Source organism: Epinephelus lanceolatus, chromosome 20 (genome assembly GCF_041903045.1).
Source record: "Epinephelus lanceolatus isolate andai-2023 chromosome 20, ASM4190304v1, whole genome shotgun sequence".
Lineage (NCBI taxonomy): Eukaryota > Metazoa > Chordata > Actinopteri > Perciformes > Serranidae > Epinephelus > Epinephelus lanceolatus.
This window is the reverse complement of record NC_135753.1, coordinates 16,655,735-16,671,053: the sequence shown is the minus strand read 5'-3', so window position 1 is coordinate 16,671,053 and position 15,319 is coordinate 16,655,735. Positions and strand designations below refer to the sequence as shown.

Here is a 15,319-nt window from a genome sequence, read left to right as displayed (position 1 = left end):
TGGAAAATGTCAAAGCTGTCAATGAAACAGAAACGAACTTCAAAGACCAACGTTCTCATAAAAAATATTTAAAGTTTTAAAGGTACTGTGGTGAAGGAAGTTTTACTTAAAGGGACAGTTCATCTTAAAATCAAAATTACATATTTTTACTCCTATCTGTAGTGCTGTTTATCAGTCGAGATTGTTTTGGTGTGAGTTGTCGAGTGTTGGAGATATCAGCCGTAGAGATGTCTGCCTTCTCTCCAATACAATGGAACTAGATGGCACTCTGCTTGTGGTGATTGAAGCACCATAAAAATAAACTTGAAAAATGTAGTAATGTCTCTTTCCAGAAACATGACCCAGTTACTCAAGATAATCCACAGACCTTGTTGTGAGCAGTTTCACATAGGAACTATTTTCTTTCTACCAAACTACACCAACTAACTGTATCACTGTGCAGAAGGAAATGTGCATCTACTCATGGGCGAGAGGCTTTACAACATGAGATATAAACATTCTCCTCAGCTGAGCTGTAACGTTTGCTAGCTCAGTGGTGCTAGGTGAGCTAGCAGTATTTGCACATTTTCTCCTGTGCAGTGATACGGTTGGCGGTGTAGTTTGGTAAAAAGAAAACGGGTCCTACTCACAACAAAGTCTGTGCATTATCTTGAGTAATCAGGTCATGATTTCTGGAAAGAGACATTGCTGTTGAGTGTTTCAATTTTTATTTTTTTATTTTTTTTGCGCTTTGAGCGCCACAAGCCGAGTGCCAACTAGTTCCATTATATTCAAGAGAAGGCAGACATTATGGCCGATATCTCCAACACTCTGCAACTCACACCAAAACAATCTAGACTGATAAATGGCACTAAGGGTGCTAGGTAAGAGGAAAAATATGTATTTTTGATTTTGAGATGAACTGCTCTTTAAAGTAAAACTAGCAATACCACAATGTAAAAATACTCAGTAAGATTTTGAATGCAGGACTTTTACAATAGTACATATATAACCCAGATTATAATTATTAATCCATGAATGTGGTCAGCACTTAAATATTGCAGCTGGTAAAGCTTATTTTAATTACTTAAGTAATAGTTATACATCATTATTTCTTAGTTGATTAAGCCTGATATTAATCATCTAAATCTTCAAAGTAACTTTTAACAAAAGCTGACAAATATAATGGAATAAAAATTGCAATATTTCCGAGTGAAATTTAGTGAAACGGGTATAAAGTAACATAAAATGGAGTCACGTCAAGTACAAGTACCTCAACATTGTTTGCAGTACTTTAGTAAACGTACTTTGTTGTGTTCCATCACCAAAACTGCTCAATGTAACTGACTTAGGAGTTTTTACTTCATTTCTCTGCTTCTGCTATCAAGCAAATTAGGAGCTAAGAAAGTGGAAAGACCCAAATTAAGTTTCTTTCCTGTTTTTTTTCCGAGAATGATAATGGTGTCATTCTTGCAGCAGGAAATAAACACACTGCCATCAGAATGCTAATGTGAGGCCTGGTTGTTCAGTTATTGGATTTGTGTGGGATGCTTCTTAATGACTGGAAGCAAAGATGAAAGAAGAATAAACAGGGTGAAATTCCATGAATGTCGTTGGGAACAGACGGTCTTATATCAGCATGACGATCTGTCTATAGGAATCATATGCCTCTTCTGTTCCTATGTCATACACCAATGTCACACAAATGTACTTGTTTAAGAGGGAGTCAGTAAAACAATGTGCACTGTGGACCATGCTGGTGGTTTATCAACTTAGTTTGTGACCCAGTGTGATCTTGAAGTGACCTGAACAAATCTTTTGGCTCAAAAAAAGAACTTTTATCTTTAAGACTACAGTTACTGTATTTATTTATTTATGATTGCACATGATTTTGTAAACTGTTGTCAATCTAGGTTTTGACTCTTGAACCTGTGAAGTCGGAAAGGTTAGTGTTGTAGTTTGACTTGAGTGAAAGTAAAAGTTACTTTAGTAGAAGTTTGTTTTGTACTGTTTTATTTATTGGTTTTCATGCCACTGTAAGCTCACAGTTGCTATCAGGTCTACCAAAAACATCTCCCATATTAGTCTTGTTATTGTTCTGTAATGAGCAGTCATATTCAGAATTCAGAAATGCTTCCAAACAGTCCTGCTTATCCTGTAAAAATAAAAAATTACAGTAGGCTACATCCATATTTTAAGCTAATGAGAGTCATTAAGAGTTATAAAGGTAGGACAAGAACTTAGTTTTTGAAGACCCTGTTGAGCTCATTAGTATGCATAATAATTATTAGGTGCCTTCAAAGCACTCAAGGACACCGTACAAGACACAGGGCTTTAGTTTAAGCTGGGCATGCACTGTACAATTTGAGCCCATTTCTGACTTGACACATGAGGTGCACAATTTGAGTCAGACTGATATCAGGTTTTGTTGGGTGTTGTTTGCCGTGCAGTGTACTAGGGGAAGCAAGGTCCGATCATACCCCGATCAACTGCTCCTGACTGGCCATTGGAAATTCGAATGAATATCCGATAAGTCCGAAATTTTGGTCGGCCATTGTCAGGCTCTCACACAGTTGAAGCAGAGCCATGTGTCCATTCCCAAAGATCAATGCCTTTATCCTCACTGCACCTCCAGGCAGTGACAAACAGTGTCTGAAAGTACCATAGCAACACAATGTGTCGTGAAGGACAGAAAATATGGAGGCCACATTGGTTGAGTTGTGGCAACAGCATACATGCCTCTTTGATGTTTCCTTTTCCTATCACAACTAATATCTATTAGAAAAATGTTGGCAATGATGGCTTTTTGTGAACCATACAGGTGTAACTTAAGAGACCTCCACTAGCAACAAATGCCTGCCTGCCTTGCAGTTTTCAAACAAATCTTTACTGACAGTTGTCAATAGCCAGATTGGTTTCCAGGGACCAGCGGGCAGTTTATTTTCTATTTCATACGTACAGCATGAGCACTCAGTTCGTGGCTTGTCGATCGAACCGTATAGTGTGAGCACATAAATCGTGAGCTTTGTCTGTACATCGCAGATGATTTACTTGTACCACAGGAATTGGGGCATGAAAATTACTAAACTCATACCGTCTATACCCAGCTTAGAATACCTGTCTTCTGCTCCTCTACTGGTCGGGAGAACTGTATGTCGTAACTCAGGTCTTCATGCTGTTTTCATATCACATGGGAAAGTGGCCGTTTTGGACTTGGTTCATGCCAACATCAATGATGTAATTTCAACTGGGGAAACTGAATCTTAATGAAAAAAAAAAGGTGGATAAAATAAGCAAACAAACATGGATGCCTGAATACTTAAAACCCTGTGTTTAAGGCAATTAAATCCCTATTTCAAACATATAGTGCCACATTGTAGGGCTGCATAGACATTTATTTTGTTTGTTTGGTCTATTTAGGGTCAGAAAATAGTGAAAAAACCAAAGTGACATCTTCATATTACTTTTATGTTTGACCATTGGTCCATTTACAAACATATTTACGTCAAAGAATGTAGTAAAAGCAGCAATTTCTTACATTTGAGAAGCAGAAACCAACAAATATTTGTTGTTTCCGCTTGACAAATGACTGAATCTGACTGATAAATCTGAGTAATCGATTAGTCGGCCCTGCTATACTGTCAATGGACAGTATTTGTAACACTCACATGATCAACTCTGCATTGACATAACCATCTCCAGTTCTCCCGTGACGTAAAGGCTCGGAAGTCATACATCTTTCCCATCTCTTATCTCTCCTTCCCCATGTGATGTGAGGCAACGCTTATTGACGAAATCAATTAATTAAAGTAGAGACATGCCTGGGAATCAATTAGTTAAACTACACCAGGAAATGAGTTTGTCAGATGAGCCAATGAACGACAAGTGGTTTAGACCAATGTAAGTAAGAGAAATAAGAGAATCTTTCTCTAAATATTGTCTTTCTCTGGAAATAATGACTCAGTATCTCCAAATAGTGTTAGTACCTCAAAATAATGAGTTAGTACCTCGAAATAATGTCTTAGTATCTCGAAATAATGACTTAGTACCTCGAAATAATGTCTTAGTATCTGGAAATAATAACTTAGTACCTCCAAATAATGTCTTACTATCTCCAAATAATGACTTAGTACCTCGAAATAATGTCTTAGTATCTGGAAATAATAACTTAGTACCTCCAAATAATGTCTTACTATCTCCAAATAATGACTTAGTACCTCGAAATAATGTCTTAGTATCTCAAAATAATGACTTAGTACCTCAAAATGATGACTTAGTACCTTGTAACGATGTCTTAGTATCTCCAAATAATGACTTAGTACCTCCAAATAATGACCAAGTACCTCAAAATAATATCTTAGTATCTCCAAATAATGACTTAGTACCTCAAAATGATGACTTAGTACCTCGTAATAATGTCTTAGTATCTCCAAATAATGACTGAGATAAGTAGGTCATTATTTTGAGATACTAAGTCATTATTTGTTAAAAATCTTTTTATGATAATGACTTCCAGGACTTTTTTTTATCATATTGGCAAAAATGGGCTTCATAGAACAAAACATTATACAGTGTGTTTGTGTTTTATGCTCAAATGATAGTATCACCTTTAATATAATAATATAGACTTTATTTCACAGAAACTTGTAGCCTAAAACATCATTTTTAACATGTTTTCAAAGGACAGAACAAAGAGTGTGTCTGCTTCTGTTGAGTAATGGTTGAGCTGTCGAGTGGCCTTGAAATTAAATGTGCATTAGCAAAAAGATTTATGTTAGAAAATAAGCATTCATACATTATTCATCTCCTGTTGTCTGTGCTGATGTATAATATACCGCCATGGTCAGTATTTCACTTTCATTAGATGCAGCTCATGTGACAGATCTTTTATTAAGAGGAAGTTGAGAAGTGCAGCACTCCGCAAACAGACGTGAGGAAACATCTCTCAGCTAGTTTCACTTGGTTGTCGTGTGTCACATATAGATGTCTGATTGTTTACACTCTTCACACACTGCATCCACAAAAAACTTAAAAATGAGTCAAACAAGCCAAGTTTCTGTCCGTCTTCTTTAATTTGCAGTGGTTTCATGAAGGACTATCATTGTTTATAATTAAGGCGGTTTAAGCGTCGTTCACCAGGCTGAATGCTCCTGTCTCGCTCCTCTTTGTCCTTGCTCCTTCAGAGGAAGAAAAAAAAACGTGTGTGCATTCACTCAGGATTTGCACCTGTTGAATGGAGCGTACGTCTTCCCCGTTTTACGTCTTGGATTTACAGCCCTCAGCTGGAGGGACGACCTTTCACTCAGCCTCTATGGGAGAGCCACAGCAGCTGTGATGACTTCACTGGCTCCTCGTGTAAAAAGACGTTAAGGAGGGGAGGGCTCTCTCTCTGTGCACCTTGAACCTGATAGCAGCCTGATTTGACACGCCGCCTCCATCAGCTGTTCGTTTCTATCCGATTGAACTGCATTCAGAGAAATAAAAAGGTGTATTCATTTCTCATTGTGGTCTCATTTGTATCTATTCATGTGACTGAAAGAGAGGCAGGAAGAGACCACTAAAATGCCCCCTATTTTTTCATATGTGTGGTCCTTGGCACCAGAAAATGGACTTTTTATGAGGCTAGCAGCTGTGTGAAGAGAAACATTAGCAATGCTGACTCATTACAAAGAGTAGCTGAGAAGTCTGTGCCAATTTATTTCTGGTTTGGCAGAAAAAGATGTAGCACACTTCCACTGGATAACAGAGTCTCAGTATGAGGAGAAATCTCCGCTTTGTACATGGATGATTTTAGGAAGTGCCCCATTATCGAGCAGCTCCTCTTTTGCCCGCTGGCTTTCCTCTGGAGCAGCTGTCGGTCAGCGTGTCAGTGGGTAAATCTCTGAAATACGGATTGCTAATGAGGCTGGAGCTCTTGAGCAAGGCCTGGCCCTGAACTCAGCAACACGCGGCGAGGAGTGACGAGGCTCCCCTGCTGCACTCGGGGAAAGTTTCAGACTGAATATTACGTACATCACATAAATCTGCACGCTCGTGTGCAGTTTGAGATGTCTGGCTTTGCAGCTTACTAACAGTCTTCTCTGACTAAGTATACAGGAGTCTTGAGATCTCACGGTGGTGATCTGTGAGCTCTGGGTGGTCTTTCAACCCCAGGACAGTCCAGGTCAGACCTTTAACCTCCCTCCAGGATTGTTTCTGCTGACTGTCACCCTCGTGTTTGTCAGTCCAGTCAAGAGGTTTTTCGGGTAATGAGCTTGTTTTCGATGAAAGACGGGTCGCAAATCATCGTCGGAGCAGCCGCTGCTAGCATTGACACTGCTGCACATTCCTGCCGGTTCACGTTACAGTACAGATATGAAGCAGCCGAAGGTCAACGAGTTTAGTTGCTGGTGACTTAAAGGGGCTGACGTTGCTTTTATTCAACTAGTTGGAAGCAGTTCATTGCAGATCTTATATCCTGCCTGATCCTCCATGACGCAGTAACCAATGAAGTAAACTCATCAGGGTGAAGAACTTTTACTTTTTACTTTCTCCCCCCAAATGGTGCTTTTTCAGAATGGCCTCCAGAGTATATAAATCTTAATAAAAATGTAATTTTGGTTTTTAAGTGTGTGAAGTGTAAACAGAACTTTTGCAAAACACAGACCAAAGCATTAACCTTTCTGCTAACCTTGTCAGACTAGGTCGCGATTTAAAAAATAAGGATATCATCAGCAGCAGCTTCAGAATGATAGGTTTTCATTTTATCCACACAAATACATTTGAAAACGCATATCAAATGAGCATTCAAATATACTCGTCATGGACGTGCCTGCATATAAACATGAAGCAGATCGTCTCTACGGTCGGTTGCTTAGTTGTAGAAAATACAATGGAGGAAGAACATCAGTGGAAAGTAAGACCAGAAGTTCCTTTGCTGGGCTCGACTGCGAAGAGATGGAACTGTTACTGAAAGTAACACGAGTATAAGGCAGTCAAGACAGCAGAAAACATAGATTGGTAGTCATTGCAAAGCAAATAAAGGAAGACTGATAAGACCCAATCAGGAAGCGAATGTGAATGTCTGTGTCATTTTCAGAAGTCACTGTGTCTGCTTGCTCGCTTAACATATGTTTTGATGTTTTAAGGGTTTGAATCCTCCGGAGTTGTGTGGACGCTACATGAAAATGTAGCAAAAGTTGTGTGCTTTTAAACAAAAACAGATAAGTGTGGATGTGGCCTAAAGCCTAGTCCGCACTTTCAAAACTGTAGCTTCTTCAATGCATTTTTGCCCTTTTGTTCACAAGCAAACTGCGTTTTAGGTCACTGAAAACTTTTGTAAAACTTTTCTGATTTCTGAAAATTTTCACAAACTATTTTTTAGTGTGGACATATAGACAGGGATACAGGGAGTTTTTTGCTTGTAATGGTTTTGTAATGTTATCTCTATTTCTTGCAACCAAATGGTGCTGGCTCTGGCTTTGCAAACATAACTTGTTGGATTTTTACACATAAGTATACAGTTATTCTTCCACTACATTGAGAAACAGCAGCATCAGAATGCGTATGAGCCAGGTAGCCTTCTGGTAATAGCTTTTTTCCGGGCTTCTGACTGGCCAACATCATCATCTTTTTCTTTTTTGCGCTTATATCACTGCCTGCTGGTTTGGCTTGTGTTTGGCAGCAATTCAGTTCTGTTTCTGTACTGTCATTTAGGCCGAGATTTTTTCAAAACACTGCTTGTGTGGACAGGAAAAACACAAGTTTTCAAAATATCCGTGCACGTGTGAGCTAGGTCCAAGTTTTTCTGACAAAAACAGATAACTATGTAAGTGAGAATCAGCTGCTTTTAAGTACAGTGGCGGTGGCCACAGAGAGCAGGAGACTGAGCTGTGGTGTGAACAAGCTGTCACTCTGCCTGTGTCCTGGAGAGCAGAAAACAGCAAGAAACTGTAATGTTTTGTTGTATTTAAAGAGGATGGTTTGTTTAGAAGAAGTCAGTGTGTGGACACAGCAACCTGAGACAACCACTTACAGCATTTGTGTGGCTTGTTCCTCTCTTACTTTTGTATATTTCTACTTATGCTCCTGAGCATCCCCTGTACCTCTGACCATATTCCCTCTTCAGATAGTTAAACGTGATTTGATGTTACACTGTGATTCCAGTCTAATGTGTTGCCTCTATTACAGAGAAATCCTGCTGGTATCATGGCATTAGAGCTTTTATGGACGGCAGCCAGCCAGTGACCTATTGTAGACGAGGCTATCCCTTCAAGCGCCGTTGTTATCAAGTGACCTGGTTTAATCAACATCAGATGAAATGGGATTTCCCACAGCGAACCAAAGTCACAGGGAGGAAATGTCATAAAAGCTCTCCTGCATGCCTCAGTGTTTCAGCAGCAGTTAGTCTGGTTGCTGCTTATCATGTATAAATAGCAGTAGTGCATAAATGAAAGTGCAGTACTGATATGAGTGTGCAGCGCCCGTCTCTCCTCACTGTAAAGATACATGTGATCTCAGTGCCAGTTTTAGCCGGGCCGCACTCAGATACCAACCCTCCACAAATAGTGTGGGATCACGTGAGAAGACAGCGGGGCATGGTGCCAGTTGGGTCGTGTTGGTTACAACCTCGCCCACATTCCTTTGAAATTTCTGTCAGCCCCCTGGAAATACATTTTCTCTGACACGTGGCATCCCTGCTTTTTTTCTTTTTTTTCTCCAGCCACTCAGCTGCCCAAGAAGCCAACCTCTATGTGAACCATGTAATGCTCTTATAATGGGACACTGATAGAAGCACCAAATATGACATGACCTTTGTGAATGTAATGTAGGAGGCTGGTTCACTAGAACATACCTGGATTCTTTTTTATTTAAAGGGCCATTTCACTCACTGCACACATTCATTCATATATTATAGTCGACTAAGTTGAGTCTAATCTTTCATTTTATTTTATTGTCTGCAATACAAAAATTACCTTTTTTTAATTTATTTCTTTTTCAAATCTGTCTCTTACAAGTGCACCAACATTATGGGAGTATAATAATCACTGGAGTATCTCTTTAAAGGTATTCTTCACCCCCCAAATTATCATTTGTATATTGTAAGGCAGTTCACGATGCTTAATTTTGTACCCCTCTCTTCCCTTTCAAATGTGTTCCTTGTTGCTAGATGTAGAGTGTTGATTGGTTAGTTGCCGTGACACGATTAAATATGAAGACCGCAAGTTTTCACAGGAGTCAGTCAGTAAAGGTTGGACAATGCTTGCAGCTCATTGCATGGACAGTGCTAGCTCGCTGTTCTGTGCCCGAGCTAGAGTCCGCAACCCAGCGTAGTTGCTTTCACTGATTTAAATGGCTGTATGTTCAGTACTCACCCACCTAAGTTGAGTAAAGTACAGAAACGTCAATATAGTGATTTCCACCCACAGACATTCTAACAGAGTAGTCTAGCACGACAATGTCAGTTTCTCATCTTGTGTTATGCTGAGTTTGGGAAGAAAACTTTGTTTTTCTCGCATGTCACCGTGGCTAACGAAGAATCCAAAAACAGCCAACACATGCATTTTCATTTCGTGCTAATACCTTATGATTATGAAACACTTACGCATAAACAGCGCAGGCGTGCAACTTGTCCAAGCCCGTGACTATTAATGCAGAAGTGTTTTAAATACTAGCATGTGTTTAGCAATGTGGATGTGTGTGGGAAGTACTTAGTATACAAATGGATAAATGAGACTTGGATTATACTGCACGGGTTGTGCGAGAGTTTAAAAAATGATGTTTTGATATAGCTTTGCTGTCGTTAAACATGAACCCCAATGACTTCAATTCATCAAGAATTGTTGCAGTTTTTGGATTCACTGATAACTGTGGAGGAATTAAAGGAAAACAAAGTTTTCTTTACTAATTCAATGTAACATGGGGCGAGTGATTGATATGCAAATGATAATTTTGTAGTTGAAGAATTCCTTTAAAGGAGCAGATCATTTTAAACTGGATTTTAAAATCCCTGTGCACCCAAAAGTTCCTTCCTGTGTCAAGAAGACCCTCATCACTGAAGTTAATGAAAAAATAGCTTCTACATAAAATGCTCCCAAAATTAGAAAATGTGTTGAAGATATAAGATCTGCACCAGAGTCCCACAACAAAGAGTTAAAAATTGATTTTCATGCAGATTGTTGAGTGTTCTTGTGTGAGTGTTTATCTCCAAATTTTGGGAGAAATAAGAATTTAGAGCTCTTTGGTGATGTCTCCCCCCTGCTATCTAATATCGGTAACAGTGTTAATTAGATTCTATGAGTGGCACTAGGTGACGGTGTGTGTTGCTGCCGTTTCACAGGTTAGACCAAGCGCTTGATGCAACCACTGTAATTTAAAATAGGTTGGAAAAATGATAGATGCAGACAGTTCCATTGTTAAAGGGTGTGTTCATAAATACAATCTGACACCAAAATGATAACACCATTCGATGAAATAGAGCTTTCTGTTTCTATGTGAATTAACAGCCAAGTTCCACTAACCTTAAGCCCTGTTTCAAACAAACATTTTCTGTATGGTACCTTTGGAACCAAAAATAACCCTTCAGACATGGTACCTAGACCTTAGTGTTTCCACCACAAACAGTACTCTTTCATGTGGGCGGGGTTGTTGTCACTCACTGCTCCGTCCAGCTCTCACTGTATTTCCTCATTATTGGTGACACAAAGGAAAGTCTGCACCTCGTTTATTGTCCACAGAACGACGCTGTGTGCCGACATTTTCAGAACAAATTAAAACAGGCTGCAGTGAGAGTCTCTCTCCATGGGAAATTAAAAAATAGTGGATTTGTCTACGTAGTTCCTCTCAGGCAAGCTCGGGGGTTTAGTGTTGCCACAGCTCAACACTATGCAACCCTTTTCTTTTCTCCGAGTGAGGATTAGAATATCCACAACTTTTCGCAGTGGAAATGGAAAAAAAGCATGCTGAACTGAACTGTACCGTACTGTACTGCTTGGTGGAAACAGGGCTTTAGAGCTCTGCTGCTCCGTCTCCGCATACAGAGTGCCCAGAGTTTGCTCTGCATCTCCAAGAGTGTGGTGCTCTGAATAACCGAATGGTGTGTTCCAACTGCGCTCCAAATTAATGACTGGTCCAGTTTATGCCAGAGTGTGCCCAGATTTGCTGTTTCTGAATGCACCCAATGTCTTTAAGAGAGAGAGAAAATCGTTGTGGCGGGAAATATTTATATTGTGGCTGCCACAAATAAATTAATGTGTGAGAAACCTTGAAGCAAACCCTGCTTTCTGATGGTGCATTGATGTTTAACAAGAAGAATCTTAGTCTTGATTTTAGGCTGAAATATGGTGACAGCCATTTTTTATGCTCTTTTTAAGAGTGTCCTTGTGTGTGACACATTTCTAGAATTGAATTTAAAGACCCCTTCATGCAAAAATAGCTTGTTTTGCTCCCATATCTTCACAGGACATGCAGTAAATAACATGATTATGGTTTTTCCACTCGCAACCAAACAAGGTGTCTGAAAGTGAGGAAACTCAACACATTGGATGTATGACACGTACATCCAATGTGTTGAGTTGCCTCAACACAACACATTGGATGTATGACATGTACTGCATACATGCATTCCAGACACACACAGACGCTACTCTGCACTGTCATGGGGTTTACAGCCTGTGAGCCGGCTAAAGTGGGCTGAGATCCAACCAAATTCAGCAGTTTGTCTGAGTCTGCAAAACTCTGGGACATAACAGAGATGTCAGGCTGAATTTTGGGGAAATGTGTTGAGAAAGACAGACAAGACTTTTACCACAGAGTCTCGGGTTTGAGTGTACAACTCATTATACGGCTGAAATGATGAGCTGGAACAAACTGCTGGGTCACCAGCTTATTAGGAATATTTACCTAAAAAAACAGACTTTATTCAGAGCTACATGAGAATGTAACCCCGACCAGCTGAAAACCATACAAGATGGTTCAGTCAGGAACACTTTTGTCATAGATTTAACCATTTACTGCAACAAATGGAAATAAAGTTACACCTAGCATCGATGGCTACGCTCTCAATATTCTCTCGGGATTAGACAAGCAATATGCTCAGCCATAACAGAGAGCACAATGCACAAAACTGCCATGGGTATAGAAGAGTGGGCTTAAAGAATGACATCAAAAAGCATTTTGACTTTTGAGCTGTGTCAGGTAGAGAGGGAGAGACTGTGGTGGGGGCACAGCTAGGGGTGGGGGGACTTCCACATCCTGCATCAACTATCGTGATGCTTAATTTGTTTTTGTCCTTTTGTTTAGTCTTTTTAAGCCGTGGCTAAAGGCATGATGTTTTCAGGTTGTCTGTCCCTCCCTCTCATTTTGGTGAATGGGGCATTTCAAGAGCGCCTAAAAGGGATTTCCTTAAATTTGGAACAAACGAAACTTGACTCAAGGTTGAACTGATCAGAATTTGGTGGACAAAGGTCACTGTGACCTCATGAAACATGTTTTGTGCCAGAGTGCTAATGCTAATTATGACAAAATTTCACACAAATGACAAACAGGAGAAATATTATGAAGTGATGACATTTCATAACCAACAGGTCAAAGGTCAGTGTCACTGTGACATCACAATGTTCTGCATAAAGCACTTTCTTGGACATTATTCAACATCATATCTCAGACCAGAAGGGAGACATTTGGTTAGATACTGAACTGGTGAGACTAATCTTGGGTGTTCACCTTGAAACTGTGCCGGTGGCATAGATCTTCTGTGCTAACCGTGCTGCTGGGGAAGAAGTCTCTTGTCGTAGCTTCATATGAGTCTGGACAGACATGACTGTAAACTTCAACCTGACTGGTTGGCGGAGGCATAAAAGTGTGAGGTGGTAATTCCACTTTCTTTATATATCTTTTCTTACTCTTAACATGTTGATCAGACACCAACTGTTATGTAAATTTGTGTTTTTACGCTGAAGATGAAGATTTCTTTTTCATTTTTATTTCACAGAAAATTTACAACCAACACTCCCACAACTCATAATGAAAGGGGTGGCTCATTTGCAGAGCTGAAACTTTTACTTGCATTATGAAACAAAAGTCAGCTCACAAAGAGTCATATCAGTACTTGAACATCTCCTGTCTCTCTCTGTTTTGCAGGGTGGGTGGTGTTGCAGACCCTCATGCAGTCCCAGGTTTTTACTCGCAGCTGCTGTGCTTAAGATGACTGGAGATACTGAGGGGATGTAAAGGTGGAAGCAGTCAGTGTTGGATTCGGTTTCACTGCGTCTTAATGACACACACACACACACACACACACACACACACACACACACACACACAGCATGGTTTTTAATACTATCTACTTCCCCCTTTCATTGAGAGGACACAGATACACCCTGAATGGGCCCCTGTGGTGATCTACATTGTGGTTGGGAAGTACCTAATGTTACAACTGCCATGCTGGTGCGCTTAAAGGGACAGTGCTGATTACTTTCATGTGCAATGCGTTCTCTTGTCAGGGCTTTTCATTTATCCGAAGAGTTGAATGTTTTTGAGTTGTTGCCTTGATAGTGAGTGAGCAATTTTTCTGTGCAGAGTTCAGGAGTCAACAAGGGTCTTCTCTGTATTAAACACTGCGGTTTGTAAATGATCATGACGTCACATTGACTCACTTAAAGGCAGAAAGAGTTGAAGGGGACTGACGTTGATATTTGTTTAATATAACCCTTTCATTGTATGCATGATCCTTTTTATCGCTCTAAAATAAGAGCTATAATTGCAAGAGTATTCATTCTTTTTGAAACTGAAAGCTAAGGCGTCTGTTTTCTCCATCATAATGTTGTTACCTTACATAACCTTACCGTATGTGTGGTGCAAACGCAGTATTTCACCACATTTATGCCGGTATTTCCCTATAATTGCCACGTGAGGTCATTGTCTGTATAATTGTGCATATATTGATCTAAAATAAAAAACATAATAGCCAGAACATCCTTTCTTTTCGCAGCAGAAAGCTAAGACTTCTGTCTTCCAGGTCATCATGTTGTATGCTAATGATGATGTCATTACACTATGTTAAGTATGGTGCAAAACAGCACGTCAGGCAAGAGACATAAATAGACAATTTACTCTAACGCCTTTGCACTCTGCTTATAAAAATGAGCATATCTCAAAAAATCAATAATGTACATATTTCAAATAACTTGCGGAGTGTTAAGAAATATTTTGTTTATGTTTGACATGTAGAAACTCTTTTGGATCAACATGTTTTGTGTGTTTATTCTGTAAAATCAGGTGAAAAAAATGTTGGATTTTTTTTTTTTTTGACACAATTTTGATACTTTTATCAATAGTTGTGGTTTATTGATTTACATAACCTTTTAAGAAGATATTTTGAAGATACTCCAAGAAATGACATCACAATAGGCAAAAATACCAGTATAGGCACGTTCAGACCTTTTCTGTTGCAGAGTTAATATGTTTGAAGGTGTCCATCTTCATGCTCTTAAAAAAGAAAGAGAGAAGTCTGCTCAAATTTTCCCAGCTTGACAAATTTATAATTGCTGAGGTCATGAGGATTCAGTGCCAGAATACATTGAGAATTCGTGTTATAGTGTAAATGAAGTCTAACCACAGCGAGTTGAAAGAGGAATGGAATTTGTTTCGCAATAGTTTATAAAACCACATACATTTTTCCTTGTGTATTCAGCGTGCATGTTGTATGTCTGTTCTGGCACTTAACACTGTTGTATGTTTTGAAAAAGCTGCACACTTGTCTGAATAAATCTCTCACTCTGGCAGATGTTTACTGAGCGTGTGTTTCTTCTTAGAGTCCAACAAGCGGGTGAAGCGTACTCATTACACTGAAGCCGGTCCAGGCTGTTCTGCATCGCTGCCTCCTGTTTACAGCTGCAGAGAGTGAAAGCGTTTAATCTGTACATGAGCTCCTCACACTCCTCACAAGGGTCAATTACACACACAAGACACTGTATGTGCACTTATTATGAAATCTTAACCACAACACAGGTTTTGCTTTCTGCGGGTGTTGTCCTGCAGAATTTCCAGTCATCGCAGTTCTTGTTTCATGCTTTATTATAACTCAGATCTTATTGTCAGAGCTTTGGCAGTTGTTTTTCTTGGTAATATTTTACTCACCAGAGTCATTTCTGGGATCTGGGAAAGCAGCAACATTATTAAAAAGAAGTCTGAGGTAGTAAGAAACCAAATGAGACAGGCTCAACATGGTCTAAATAACTGTAAGAAAAAAAACATAGATACTCATTTTGTCTGACCATTAGAATAAAACCACAAAAGTAAAAGCAAGCAAAGCGTTTAAACGCTCTTCAGAGTTTACAGACTGTTGCATATTTGTCACAGT

General features: G+C 39.5%; 1 long non-coding RNA gene across 1 annotated transcript in view; it reads left to right on the top strand.

Annotated features, from left to right (window-relative positions):
- LOC144458940 (uncharacterized) overlaps window positions 1-14,741 on the top strand; it is a 40,716-nt gene extending 25,975 nt beyond the window's left edge. Inside the window, exon 2 of the long non-coding RNA XR_013488277.1 lies at window positions 13,099-14,741. This is a non-coding gene — a long non-coding RNA (uncharacterized LOC144458940). The remainder of the gene's footprint in view (window positions 1-13,098) is intronic.
- The last annotated feature ends 578 nt before the right edge of the window (window positions 14,742-15,319 follow it).